Source organism: Ambystoma mexicanum, chromosome 8 (assembly GCF_040938575.1).
Source record: "Ambystoma mexicanum isolate Mex_15411 chromosome 8, UKY_AmexF1_1, whole genome shotgun sequence".
In the NCBI taxonomy this organism is placed as follows: domain Eukaryota; kingdom Metazoa; phylum Chordata; class Amphibia; order Caudata; family Ambystomatidae; genus Ambystoma; species Ambystoma mexicanum.
Window position 1 is genome coordinate 147580166 of NC_090929.1, and position 12969 is coordinate 147593134.

The 12969-nt window shown below is 43.9% G+C and overlaps 1 protein-coding gene across 5 annotated transcripts in view; it reads right to left on the reverse strand.

Annotated features, from left to right (window-relative positions):
- The window catches only part of DAB2IP (DAB2 interacting protein), a 1964804-nt gene that overhangs the window by 1075888 nt on the left and 875947 nt on the right, over nucleotides 1-12969 (reverse strand). The window lies entirely within an intron of this gene.

Consider the following 12969-nt stretch of genomic DNA (forward strand, 5'->3'; position numbering starts at 1 on the left):
GTGTATTACAGAGGTAAGCTGCCATATGTATTGGGCACACTGCACATGCTCAGGCAGCATCAATCATGCTTTGTACTGGACAATGCTGGCCTAAATTGGGAACAGTCAGCATAGACATGTTGCTACAGAGGCATATTTTGGGTACAACCAGCATGACTATGGGGGTCATTATGAGTTGTGCGGTAAGGGGTTACCGGCACCGGTAAGGAGACCAGTGCCGGTAATCCCTTACCGCACAATTCCGAGGTCCCTTAGCGGGAACCGTAAAGGACGTGTGGTCTGATGACACGTCCCTTACAGGTCTCGCTAAGGGACCAGGGCGCTAATAACGGGCCTGCTATTCACAAGCCCGTTATTAGCGCCCTCCCCATTCCCATTGAGCCCTGTTCAATGGGGACTTACCGGTCCAGGGTCGGAATGCACTGTTAAGTCCCCATTGAACAAGACCGGTGCCGGACCCGGTATTGGAGGCAGCCATGGCGCAAATAGTGCCATGGCTACCACCAATCTCGGAATGAGGCCCTATGTGTTACATCAGTGACAGTGCTGCCTTACACTGTGGACACATTGATCATTAAAATGTGTTGTGTTGTAAAATGTTCTTGTCTGCTGTTAGTGACATGGAATTTTCATATTGTCCTTTAGAACGGATTGTAAACCTATGGCTTTTTGGTCCCTTTTCTGCTGTAAAATGCACCATTTCAACCCCATATTTGAAAAAGAATTCTTGCAGGGGAAACCCCCCAAACACTCCCTAGATTCTAATAACTCCCTCGCAATGCTCGGTCACCCCCACTATTTCAGAAAAATATGAACACATACACACTGAAAGTAATCACAAGCAACTAACCTTTGATCACTACCTTGATACCAAAAACTATCTGTGGGACTGCATGACTATCACTGCCTGTGATGATATTGTGTCAAAAGTCACACAATATTGCTTTTTAGTATTCTGCTTTGGGTGAGGTTGTTGACTTTTGGCTTGCTTGCCCACTGGGTGACAAAAGGTGAATGCTTCGGCCCCATATTCAAAAAGGTTGGACAAGCCTGCTCTAGACTAATGAAGGAAAAACGGGCTGTCTTCTTGATCCAGAAGAAGGCTCCCATCGTTCTTGATACAGATTCAAAATGTTCCATTCTTGATGAAAAAAACAAGTTTATTTTTAAGTTAAGAGTTCTTGACTTGGGATGCTCCTCCACATACAAAACACAAAAGGATGTAACGGGCAATTGTCTCCCCTTTTCCAAGTCTCTATATATTACAAGGACAAACAAAGTTCCCCATTGTCATGGGGGACAGGGGGAAAGTAACTTCCCCTCTTCTTTAAACAATGTAACATCAAGTCTGGTTTGTTGTACTGCCAGACTTGACTGTAGGTCTTCTTATGACAAAACAAAGTTTCAAATCTCAGGGGAGTGTCCCTTCCCCTATTCTTTTCTCCAGTTCGCAAAACATAATCTTCTATTTCACTATCATGCCAGACTTCACTATAGTTCTTAGAATTCCAGAAAATGTCTCTTTTTGCATCGGATCCTCGACCCCTTGTTATAGCTTCTTGCACCTCTCTCTATCCCATGTGGCTCTCGGATGCCTCTGCGATGTCTCAGGACCTCCCTGATTTGTTCTGCAGCTCGTTGGTCTATTGTGTGGGTCCTAGACTCCTTTTAATTATATTGGGGTCTCTCCAACTTGCTATGGGCCCCTGCTCCGTGACTGTGTGCTTCTTCAAAACATGTGTGTGCCTTTCACCCCTGTGATTGCTTTTGATGGTTTTGTCCGCCTTCATATGGGTCTCAGACAATGATGTGCTGTTCTGGTGGGCTTCTCCGACTCCATTTGGGTGCCAGATCCTGGTGTGTTGCTTTTGCAGGCCCTCTGCCCCTGCTTCACTCAATGGCCAATTGAACGGACCTGGTGTACTCTCCTGCCAGGTACTGTTCCATATAGGATGTTTTGTAAAGGTCGTTCTAGTTTTTACATTTATTTTGCTATCCCTTTTTGCCTCTTAGGATATTGGTACATGTCTCTAATCTCTTGGGCTCCTCGTGTCCTACCAGCTGGCGTGACCCTTTCCCTACCTTTGTGAAATGTTGTCACGGTCCAGGTCTGTATTGGGAGTAGCGTGCTGTTTCCACGTTTGGCGTCCTGCCATTGGTGCTACGCAGCAGTAGGCTCTATCTCGCATCCTCGGCTGTGTGCCTTCTCCTTGCTTTGGTTGGGTTGGGTTCCCCTTTCCCCATCACTGGACAGGTCCCTGCTCTGGACCTATTGGAGACATTCAGCCCTCCTCTGTAGTGTTCTGTTCTGTTCTTTTCTCTTCAGATCTCTTGCCACAGAAGCAGCATCTGGTTCCTCGCTCCTCTAGGGATGGCTTTACAAGGTACCAGGGGCATTGCTAGGGGGGGCTAAGGGGGCTATAGCCACTGATGTTTTGGTTGTAGACCTGGATAGAATCTCAGGAGCTACAGCCAAAAGACTAGCTAGCCCCCAGTCCCAACAGTTCCGACATCAGCGTAGCCCCGGGTCTTTTCCAGACCTAGCAACTCCCCTGCAAGGTACACAGTCCTTCCTTGCTTTTTATTGCTGGTGATGTCTCCAGTAGACTGTACCGCGTATGTTGGTTCAGTGGTGGGCTTTGGCCTCCTTGCCTGATCTTTTGTCTCAGTGATTGTACGCTCTCCACCTGGGTAAGCCTCACTCTTCCTCGTCCCAGTATGTTCTGTGTGAATGAAGTGTTCTGCTCTACAGAGATACATAGGGGACCACAGGGGACTGAGTGGGGTGAAAGGAGGTAGGGTACAGAACGGGAGGAGGTGAATACCGTGTTCTCCCAAGGTGATTGTCACTGGTCCCATGGAGGGCTTCCCTCCCCATGAGATCCACCCACTGAGTAAAACTCCCAGGGGAACTATCGGGTGGTGGCCACACTTCCCTGGCCTCATTGGTAGGGGCTTCCACCATGGGAGAAGTGACAATACCGTGGGATTTGTCACAAACCAGAGTATTGGACTCAGTATCCTTGTCGGTGGAACGCATAATTGAATTAGCTACTTGATTGGCTGGCAAGGATCTCTGCATTCCTATGCACCGAGCAGGAATGTGCATGTGCAAGAGGTATTCGCAGATCTCCAAAGGAGAGGTTCATAAGCATCGCTCACTCATCTCATTAGATTTCCGGTTTCTCTGTCTACCTGTGAGAAAGTAACCTAGGATGAAGGTGAATGCAGCCTGCCCATGTACACACATAGGCCCGCTTCCTTTCAGGATTTTGTCTGCAATGTGTTGTGAAGAGGACACATTGCAACACATCACACTCTTTCTTAATCACAGTCCAAGACCAGTTTTTAAGTTTCGTATCCTGGATGTGTCCGAGTCGCCAGTAGATGAAAAACAAACATGGACTAAATCAATAGATTTGGCTCTTGTGTGGTGAACAAATATATATATATTTTTTTTAAGCACACAGTCACACTTAAGCAGAAGGGCATATGTCCAGGATAAAGCAAATGGAGTGTGGAGGGATGGCACTGGAGTGGTGAATTAATGAATGCAAATGTGATGATTGAGTGAAAGCAAGAGAGGATATGAGAATGAAGATTGTGGGGCTTAATGAATGGTGAAAGGAATGATGGTGAAGAGATGCATTATAGAGTTTGAGTATTGAAAAATTAATTGAAGAGGGAGACCTAGGCATGGTCCTCGTTGCACTGGTCCCGCCCTCATCTCAACGCCACAGAAATGAGAGGTGTACATCATTACTGACTCCCTACTCCCCATCATCGACGTATTGCAGATGTGAGAAATGTTATTCACTCAGAGAGCCATTTAGACCCTATGCCGGTGACGTCATTGAATAGATATTTGCAATCGATGGAGCAAGTCGACTGACTGAAACCACAAAGAAAGCTGATGATGTCATGACTAAGACTACGACGTAGATGCGTTAGACATGAAGCACGCACGCATTCCTGCATGAAGTTACGCAGACACTTAGACGGCACTGCTCTTAGACACGAAAAACATGCTTATGACTCATTCAGCTAGAGGACGAACACACCATGCAATAACCACAAGTTGCACAAGAATACATATGAACTGCTTGCTGAAGATTAGATGCAACTAACATGAATGGCCATGTAAATAAAGATGCAAGCCACAGCCACATTGAAATGAAGGGAAGACGCTGGAATGGATCAAGAATACAGAGAGAGGCCCGACATGCTGATTTTGCTCGGACGCGCAAACCAGGCTGTCTGTGCAGCCATTGTGCACAGCCTTGCCAAGGACACCGAGGGAGAGACATTTTCAAATTAACAGAGGAGCTAGGGCACCTGCAAGAGTAAAAGCTGAAAATCCTCATAAATGTAAGTAGGAAAATTAAGTTTGCCGTCCCTACACACGACACTCAAAGCCTGCAGGAGAGAGCCTATTCATTAAAGCCAGACAGAGGCCATCATTCCCTTCCAACTGAAGGCAAGATGATACAAAGGTAAAACTAGGTTTAACGCTAATAGTTCTGTCTCAAGGCTAGAGGATTGGAGATGGTAACCATATTGGTACAAGCAGCACCTCTGTGGCTGTTCCCACCACCCTGAAATGTTGCTCGTGGGCTGGTACCCTTCAAAAGCACCCAGCCTGAGAAGACCCTTGTGGAACAATCGCTATCCACCTTCCACACTAGCTCACACTTTGTTGCGAGGCCCAATCACAGTGCGTTAACCTGACATACCTGTAATTGCAACATTTAGGAGGTGGTCACAGGAGGAGCCACCAGATATGGTCTATTTAATCGGGATATTAACCCTGTATGTAGTATATATGTAGTTTACCTCATTAACCAATCCCGTGTTCCATTAGGTTTTTAGCAGTGCAACTTGTATTTTGTGACATCACAGAGCCTCAAAAGACTGACAAGCCTGAGAACGACAAGCAAGTATTGGACAATTGTTTATTGTCAATTAACTTGATCCCTCGACCGAAAGCTTTCAATAAACAGTGATATTTTTCACATTGCTGGACTGTACGTGTTTGGAGCGGGGGACTTCCTCGGCCCAGTTCCTCCTGCTTGTAATTAGGGAGATTAACAAATCCCTCACCTGATTTTTGATAGTGCGAGTATGGATGGACAGAAAAATACATGTGGTATGTAATAAATGGATAAATGTCATTGATGATGTAATACATGATGCTGTAAGTGACATCATATGTTATATCATTTGTGATGCCATCAAGGGAAGAGCAGTGGGGCGGAGGAGGAAGCTCTGATTTTAAGGTGGCGTAAGCTTCCAATACTTGCTGAATTTCAAGGTTTTTGCTTTGTTGCATTAAGCCGTCATCTTAACGTCATTTAAACAAAAGCTGGTGTTATTAATTTAACAAAAAGCATTTATTGTGTAACCCATATATGGCAGGAATTAGGTATGCCCGGAGAATTACTGATTTTCAACCAATACGAGTACCAAACAACATTTTAATATGTTGTGTTATAAACACATTGCGGGTAATGCGTGCTATAATTTTCCATGCCATCTTGGATTTCTTGTGACATTTACAAATCCCTTACCATTTGGGATTATGGTTCATCAGATATCCCAGAGAAGATGACATTAAGCACCTTGGTGTAGAGCACTCTATAAATAAATAAATTAATCAATAAATCAATGAAATGATTGCAACAACTTGATAGCAATATGTGTCAATGTATCCTTTGTCAATGTGTATGCACAAACCATCATAAACTACACAGGTTTACCTCTGAAATTGACCCCACGCATGCAGTTTCTCTCCTCCCAGTATTTTGTTAAAAAGAACTTTATTTAGCTGGCAATGACATCAGGATTGCTATTAACTATCAACAGCTAATTCTGTGTTCCTAGTCATGTGTAACCTTGTGTTTTGTTTTCGAGTCCCATCCCGCGGGACACCAGCGATAGCACGTAATTAAGCAAATTATTTATCACTTGGTCACAGCAGGGTGGTCACTTGGAAGTCAAAACATGTACCTAATTCCTGCAAGACGGTTAGCTTCAAATGCCACAATCGGCTACTCGGGTAATTGGACCTTGATAAAGCACCAATAAAGTAGGCCAGGTTACAATAAGGATGTTTGCGTGCAGTCACATGCAAGCAGCTAGCGTTTGCAAAGGCATGTGCTTAAGGCACCAAAAGGGAACAAAGAAATGTCCTCTGTAAATGGGTTTTACGGCTTTTCTTCGCTACAGGCAGGTGCTGCCTTCTCTATTTGAAGCCAACCTGGGGTGAAGCTGGCATGCATTCAATGTTCAATGTTACCTGTAATCTTCCTCCTATGTAGGACACGGCACTGTGTCCTTTCAAGGCAGGGGTCTGCAAGCTGCAGCTCTCCCGATGCTTTGCACTTCGATTCCCAGGATCCCTCACCATTGACTATGCCGGCTAGGGCTGATGGTACGTGTAGTGCAAACATCGGGAGAACCAAGGGGTACAGGCCCCTGCTTTAAGACAAGCTCTTGCCAATTAAGCCCTGCTATTGTTTGATTTGGTGAGTTTGGCCTCTAAAAGTACTTCTTCCCCTCCAAAAGAAGATTTTAGCCTTCAAAAAGTATATTTAGTCAAATCCTCCCACCCCTCCTCTCCCCCCCATGCACCAAAGTGGAAAAACGGGCGACCTCTGAAAATCCCAGGCAGACCACTGATGTTGCAGTACTATAGTACTATATAACAAATTCATTGAATGGATTGTTTCCAGTTTCAAAAAATGACAAATAAATATTTCATTTATACAAATTAAGCTTATCCAAATACTGCAATTACTCAGTGTTTGGGACTTAGAAAGCAATTGGCAAGAATGTGCAATGAAATGAAACAGTACATATATTATACATGACTGGTTTCTGCACACTCCTGTGCACCTGTGAAAAGGACTCCGCTACCTTTATTGTGACAATACCTGCTCTCAACTACACGCACGCACAATAAACTATCTAAAGAAATCAGAACCCAGCGGCCATATTTCTTAGGACAATGCGCCCCAGCTTCATAAATCTAATTCACCTGCTTTCATCTGTGCATGCCCCCAGGCCCTGCAGCAATCCCCTGGACTCGCACAAAAAGGGGGAGTTGCTCAACCAGGACTAACACAATAGTAAATTTCAAGCCCTGTGATGAATGGATCCACACAACCATGAATTGCTGGGCCTCCCAAAACACCACAAAAATAACCTTTGATTTATGGCACACTTCCAAAGGGGCATTTTAAGGTGCTATAAAGCATACACAAAAATATTATCCAATGCGTTATATTGTGTTGGCAAATAAGCACAACGCGGACAAAGAAACGGATTCGGAGCTGCAAATCCGACAATGAAAGAGATCATTAAAGAGTTTTTGCACAATCGCACAAGATGCAGATTCTGCTGCCCTTTACTGCTTTCACTGAAAATACCATGTAAAGGGCCTCATCGTGAGTTGTGCGGTATCCCTTAAATGCGGCGGTAACGTTATTAGCGCAACATATAAGGGATGGCCGTATCACAAGTTGGGAGCTAAATGGGCTGTTTGAACTCCAGTTTTTTTTCTGGAGGTTTAAATCCCATTTAGTGCCTGGTTTCAGCGTTATTAGCGCACAGTATTTGCGACGAAAATTCTTTTAATTTAGATTTATAGTTCTTTCCCCTGTATTTCATGTATATAGGTGATCCTGCAGAGGACCAGTCACCAATATTAGGGCTAGGATACAAAGGATGTCTGCACTATAAGTAAAGGTAGGCATCGATTATGATGTTGAATTGATTTAAAACTTAAATGTTGAAGACAATTAGGTCAGTTGCAATAATAAAGTACAGACAGAGCATGGAAGGTATACATTGAAGCACTTTGCTTTTATTGCAGACGCTGATGAATAGAGGAGTGGTGTTCCATTTATATTCCACTCCTGTCCTGATGAAGGCCGGAGCAGTAGTTATCCTTATCCAATGGCTAACGAGAACCGGCTGAAACACTTGTCAACAGATACATGAAGAAATATACACACATTGTCATTAGCTGTGTGTGTTTACAAGAGTTGAAAACATGTTGGTAGTCTGTTTCCCCGGCATTGATATCGGGTTACAGTACACCTTATGTGGATGTGCTAGTGAATGATTATTAGGGTATGCAGGTATTCATGTAATTGATGAGGGGTGTCTTTATTTATTTATTTATTGCTGCAAATTTACATTATGAATTGCGAATTTGCTGTAAATTGAAAAAAGAAATATTGTATATTTCTTTTCAAATTTGGAAGTGTGTTACCGCAATTGATGTGTGGTGGAGCTCTATCTGGTACTATAGGTCCTGATCAATGCTCGATTTATAAATGTTTTGGTGACCTGGATGATCAAGATTTCACCAGGTACCCTTGTGAAGAATATAAAAGGTTACCAGCAGGTAGGCACTAGTAAGGAACACAGGCACAAGGTCTATAGGTTAAAAGCTTTTGTAAAAGAGAAATCATCAAGGGATTTCCAAAACCAAAGTTGGCTGACTTTTGATCGGAGATGGGTAAGGAACGTGCTTGTCCCATAGACGGCTCCTGCAGAACCCACAGTCCTGCTAATCCCACTCTTCCTCTTCCGCCAGCCGACAATCAAGAATCTGTAAGGAAGCAGATCGGAAAAGCCTGGAGAGGTAGTACTTGAGCACTTTCTTAACATACCCAAAGCCCAAACTCCAATAAGTAAGATGAATTAAGCCTTGAAGCTGGTCCTAGTTTCAACCTGGGGCCAATGTGGGATTTCAGATCCAGAGTGATGCGACTCTCGGTTTCATTCTGAGGGGAAGCCTTGCTGCCTTGCTCTGCCGGATCTGCAAATGGTGGAGGAGAGACGTGGCAAAGCCAAGGTAAGGGCTTCTGCCGTAGTTGATTCTCGAGAGGGCCAAAGTATTACTGTAACCTGGAAGGATAGAAAGCATTTGACCCGGCGCAGCGGAAAATTGAACATCTGGGCAAATGTGAGGACATGTCGGGCAAGGGAGAAAGCGGTCAAAAATGGCCCATGGGTTCCCAGCCGGAGGTTACCAAGAGGGACGCAGCAAAGGGTGGCAGCAAGAAGGATGAGAGGATGGGCTAGCAGATCCCATATAGATGATTTCAGTTTTCCATAATTCAGACAGAAGTTGTCAGCAGGTATACAGCTTAGGACACAGAAGACGCCGGGTGCAATATAACTGGAAGTTAGGGTGAGGCCCCCTGTTTACTTTGACGGCAATCTACATGTCATCCACATAGTTATTATGAATGAAGGGTTGCGGGCCAACATCACCATCAGCTATTTGGTAGATTAAGAAATTTGAATGTCTTGTCTACAAAAGGGTAGGGCTAAGGGTGATTGTAAGCAGTCCGACATGAACCTATTCTGCCAAACTCAACACCACACACATGTTCAGGATGCTCCAAGTTCCACAAACCTCACAGACTTATATAATCTCTGGTGTTAAGTTCAGGTTAAGTAAATGTATGTAAACTTTAGGATCAAACGATCAAAGTCTTTTTTCAACGACAACATTTTTTAATGAAAGAAAGTGTAGTTTACAAGGTCAGTTGGTCTAAGAGAAAATGAGAATGTAACTGTTTCTTTTCAGCAAAAAACATGAATGCATCAAAGAATTTCTGTGGATCATAGCACCAGTCACATGTGGAGTACCACAGGGATCCTGTGTCTCTCCAACTATGTATAATATATTCACTAAGCCTCTCTTCAATATACTTGATAGTCTGGGTGTCTCATATACCAACTATGCTGATGACACCCAGATTCTCATCCATATCCACGGAGACCACGACACAGATGTAGCCCTGATCAATACAATCTACCTAATCATACACACCTGGATGGCCACCCATGGCCTGTGCCTCAATGATGATAAGACTGAGCTCTTAATCATTGGGTCAACTAACAGACTAAACAAACTCTCTCCCCAATATAACTCCTTCATCATTGATGGAATAAACATCAAAGTCTTCAAGGAGGTAAAAACCCTAGGTTTTTATCTGGACTGGGCACTAAACCTCAATAAACAAGTTAACGGCACAGCCTCCGCCACCATCTATCTGTGCAAATTGATTCACACATGCAAACCATTCCTTTCCACGGAAAGCTGCATCTCGATTGCACATGCCCTCATCCTGTCAAAGCTTGACTATTGCAACGCCCTCTATCTGAGTACCGGCAAACATAACATCAGTAGACTGCAAATACTCCATAATAACACCCTGAGAACCGCCTTAGGCATCCTGAAAACTTATCATATCTACCACGCCAGATGCTCCACCAATTGGCCATAAAAGATAGAATAAAGCTTAAATCACAAAACCTCACTTTCAAATGTCTCGCTAACAAGGCTCCTCAATACCTTGTGGATAGATTCCCTAGACGTACCTCAGAACGCCCCATCAGAAAGGCGCAAACCAACAGTCTTCAAATCCCTAACTGTAAACTTAAAGAAGCCGGAGGGACCGGTTTTCCAGTCATGGCTGCCCAATTATGGAACTCTACCCCTGACTCCGTAAGAGCTATACCATCCTTTCATACCTTTAAGAAATTGCTAAACTATGGCTGCACTCCCTCAACCACTGAAACAAGACACTCTCACAAGATTGTGTACACCATACCTGTACACTGTAACTGTCATATTTTGTCTGTATCTGCACCTTAAGAAACTGTAAATAATGTATACTAAGAAACTGTATATAACATATAACTGATGTAAAATGACTTTTTTCAAATGCCTGTAACCTATGCATTTTGTACTGCACCCAGATACCTGAGGGTTTGGAGCACCATATAAATGAATAAACAACATCACCCAACCTGTGCTGGTACTCATTTATCGACCTCAAAAGGATGAAAGGCTGAGTTGAGGTGTTTAAGAACAGACTGAATCAGTGACTCGCCCCCCCGAAGTGTGCCTGAAATAAACCTGTAATGAGACTAGCAATTATTGTTTAGAATTCCAGGAAGACACATTGTTTGGTATTCCTATTCTTTCTTATTTAGGGTAACAGCTGAAAGTGTTAAACTTGTGGACCCCTGTTTTTTTTTTTTTTTTTTAAGATGCCTGAACAAGAAAGCCAGCCATTCCAGAAGCAAACAGCCACATGCATGGATGTCATTTGGGGGTCGTGGAGGGACGTAAACATTTGCCACAAATATGCGGGAGATACCGAGCATAGCAAGGGAGCCTAAACTAACTAACCGGTGTCCGGGGGCTTCCACCCCTACAAGAACATTTTTAAAATAATGGGTTAAAATGGTGCAATATACAGCACAGTTTCTGTGAAAAACTGGGTAAAAAGCCAGGCAGTTTGCAATCGGTTTTGTAGGGTACTCCCAAATAAATGCAATGGATGCAAGTTACCAACAGTGCACAGGAGAATTTCCCAATTTCCCAATGCATATTAATGATGCCTTCGCCCACAATATATGCTAGTATAAAAAAACATTTTCATGCTGGGTGTGTCCATACATGTCCATGCTGGGTGCACCTACATATGCCAGCATTCACATATATGAACATACTCCTGTGTGCTTTATGCATAATGCCAGTAATGATACTATAAGTGAAGATGTCTAGACTGGCTCTGCTGATATATGCCAGTGCCCGCATGTAATAGCATACTCCTGTTGGCTTTGCTATTAAAAATGCCATGCCTGAATAAGAAAACATGTCCGACACGTATTGTATTGCATTTGGTTATTTATATAGCGCTCTTTCCCCACTAGTGTAGCCTCAATGCACTTTCTCCTTGGTTGGAATGCCCTTGGTTAACGTAGTCGATGTGGTTGGAAATTCTATGGAGTTTAGTTTAGGAGATGCATGTGTGCATGTTGCCACTCTAGGACTTTGGTGGCTGGCAAGGCTCGACTAAGCAGCCCAAGAGAGGTCAGACACATGGGGGGTGCTGTTGAGGGTTAGAGATAGATTGCTATTGGTGAGAGAGTCCATATGAGGCCAGCTATACCGGGTTCCTTCCGGGTCGGTGGTCGCTGTATGCTAGTGGCAGAGGTGTTGAGGTACATCAGGTGTTTCAGTCTGGACGCCTGTGTGAGAAACTAGACCGGATATGCTTAGCCATAGCTGTAGTTTATCATGCATGGATGCTTGGCCGTGCCTGCGGCCTGTGTCCACACTAATGGTGTGAGATATACGTGCAATTGGCTACGAGATTGCTCGGCTGGGGCAATAGTTGTCCAGTTCTAGAATGTGGGTCCTATACCAATGGGCCTAGGTTTCATACTGTAGCAGATATCCGCATATATTAAACAAAGATGGAGGCTAAACATAGAATTAAGAATCCTATATAGTTGGAGAGAGGCCTATGTTTCACCGTGCAGTAGGTTTAAGCACATGGTAAACAAAGATGGAGGCTACGCCTAGATTTAAGAATATATAACACTTATGTTTGCTTTATCATAAATGGGCAGTAAAAATAGTCATGCCACAGTAAGAAAAGGCTAGACTGGTGGCACTAAAATGCCAATCTAGCCATAGCTAACACTTATCATGCTTGCTTTATCATAGATGCTCCTTTCCTGGCTCACCCCCACCCAAATCAGTGTCCCAAGCCGGATCAAACCCAACACAAGCATACGCACATTCAATCACTCATCCAAAACACACATTCACACAGCATTTGCTTGCTTATTCACATGTGCAACCACACTCTACACACTTGCTCATTCACACACGCACACAACCACCATACAACCACCCCTACACACATCATACACTCACTCATTTGCACATGCATACATACACACAAAAGAACACAATGTATACATACAAAATTGTATATCTACTTTATCAACTCCCTCATGATGTTGCTCCTGCTGGGACGCTGCCTCCTGTGACAAGGGCCCTCCGGCTCCCTTGCACAAGAACAGAAACTAGGAAGCACAGAGCACTTCCTGGCCCCTGCACATGCACGCTGAGCCAGAGTGCCACTT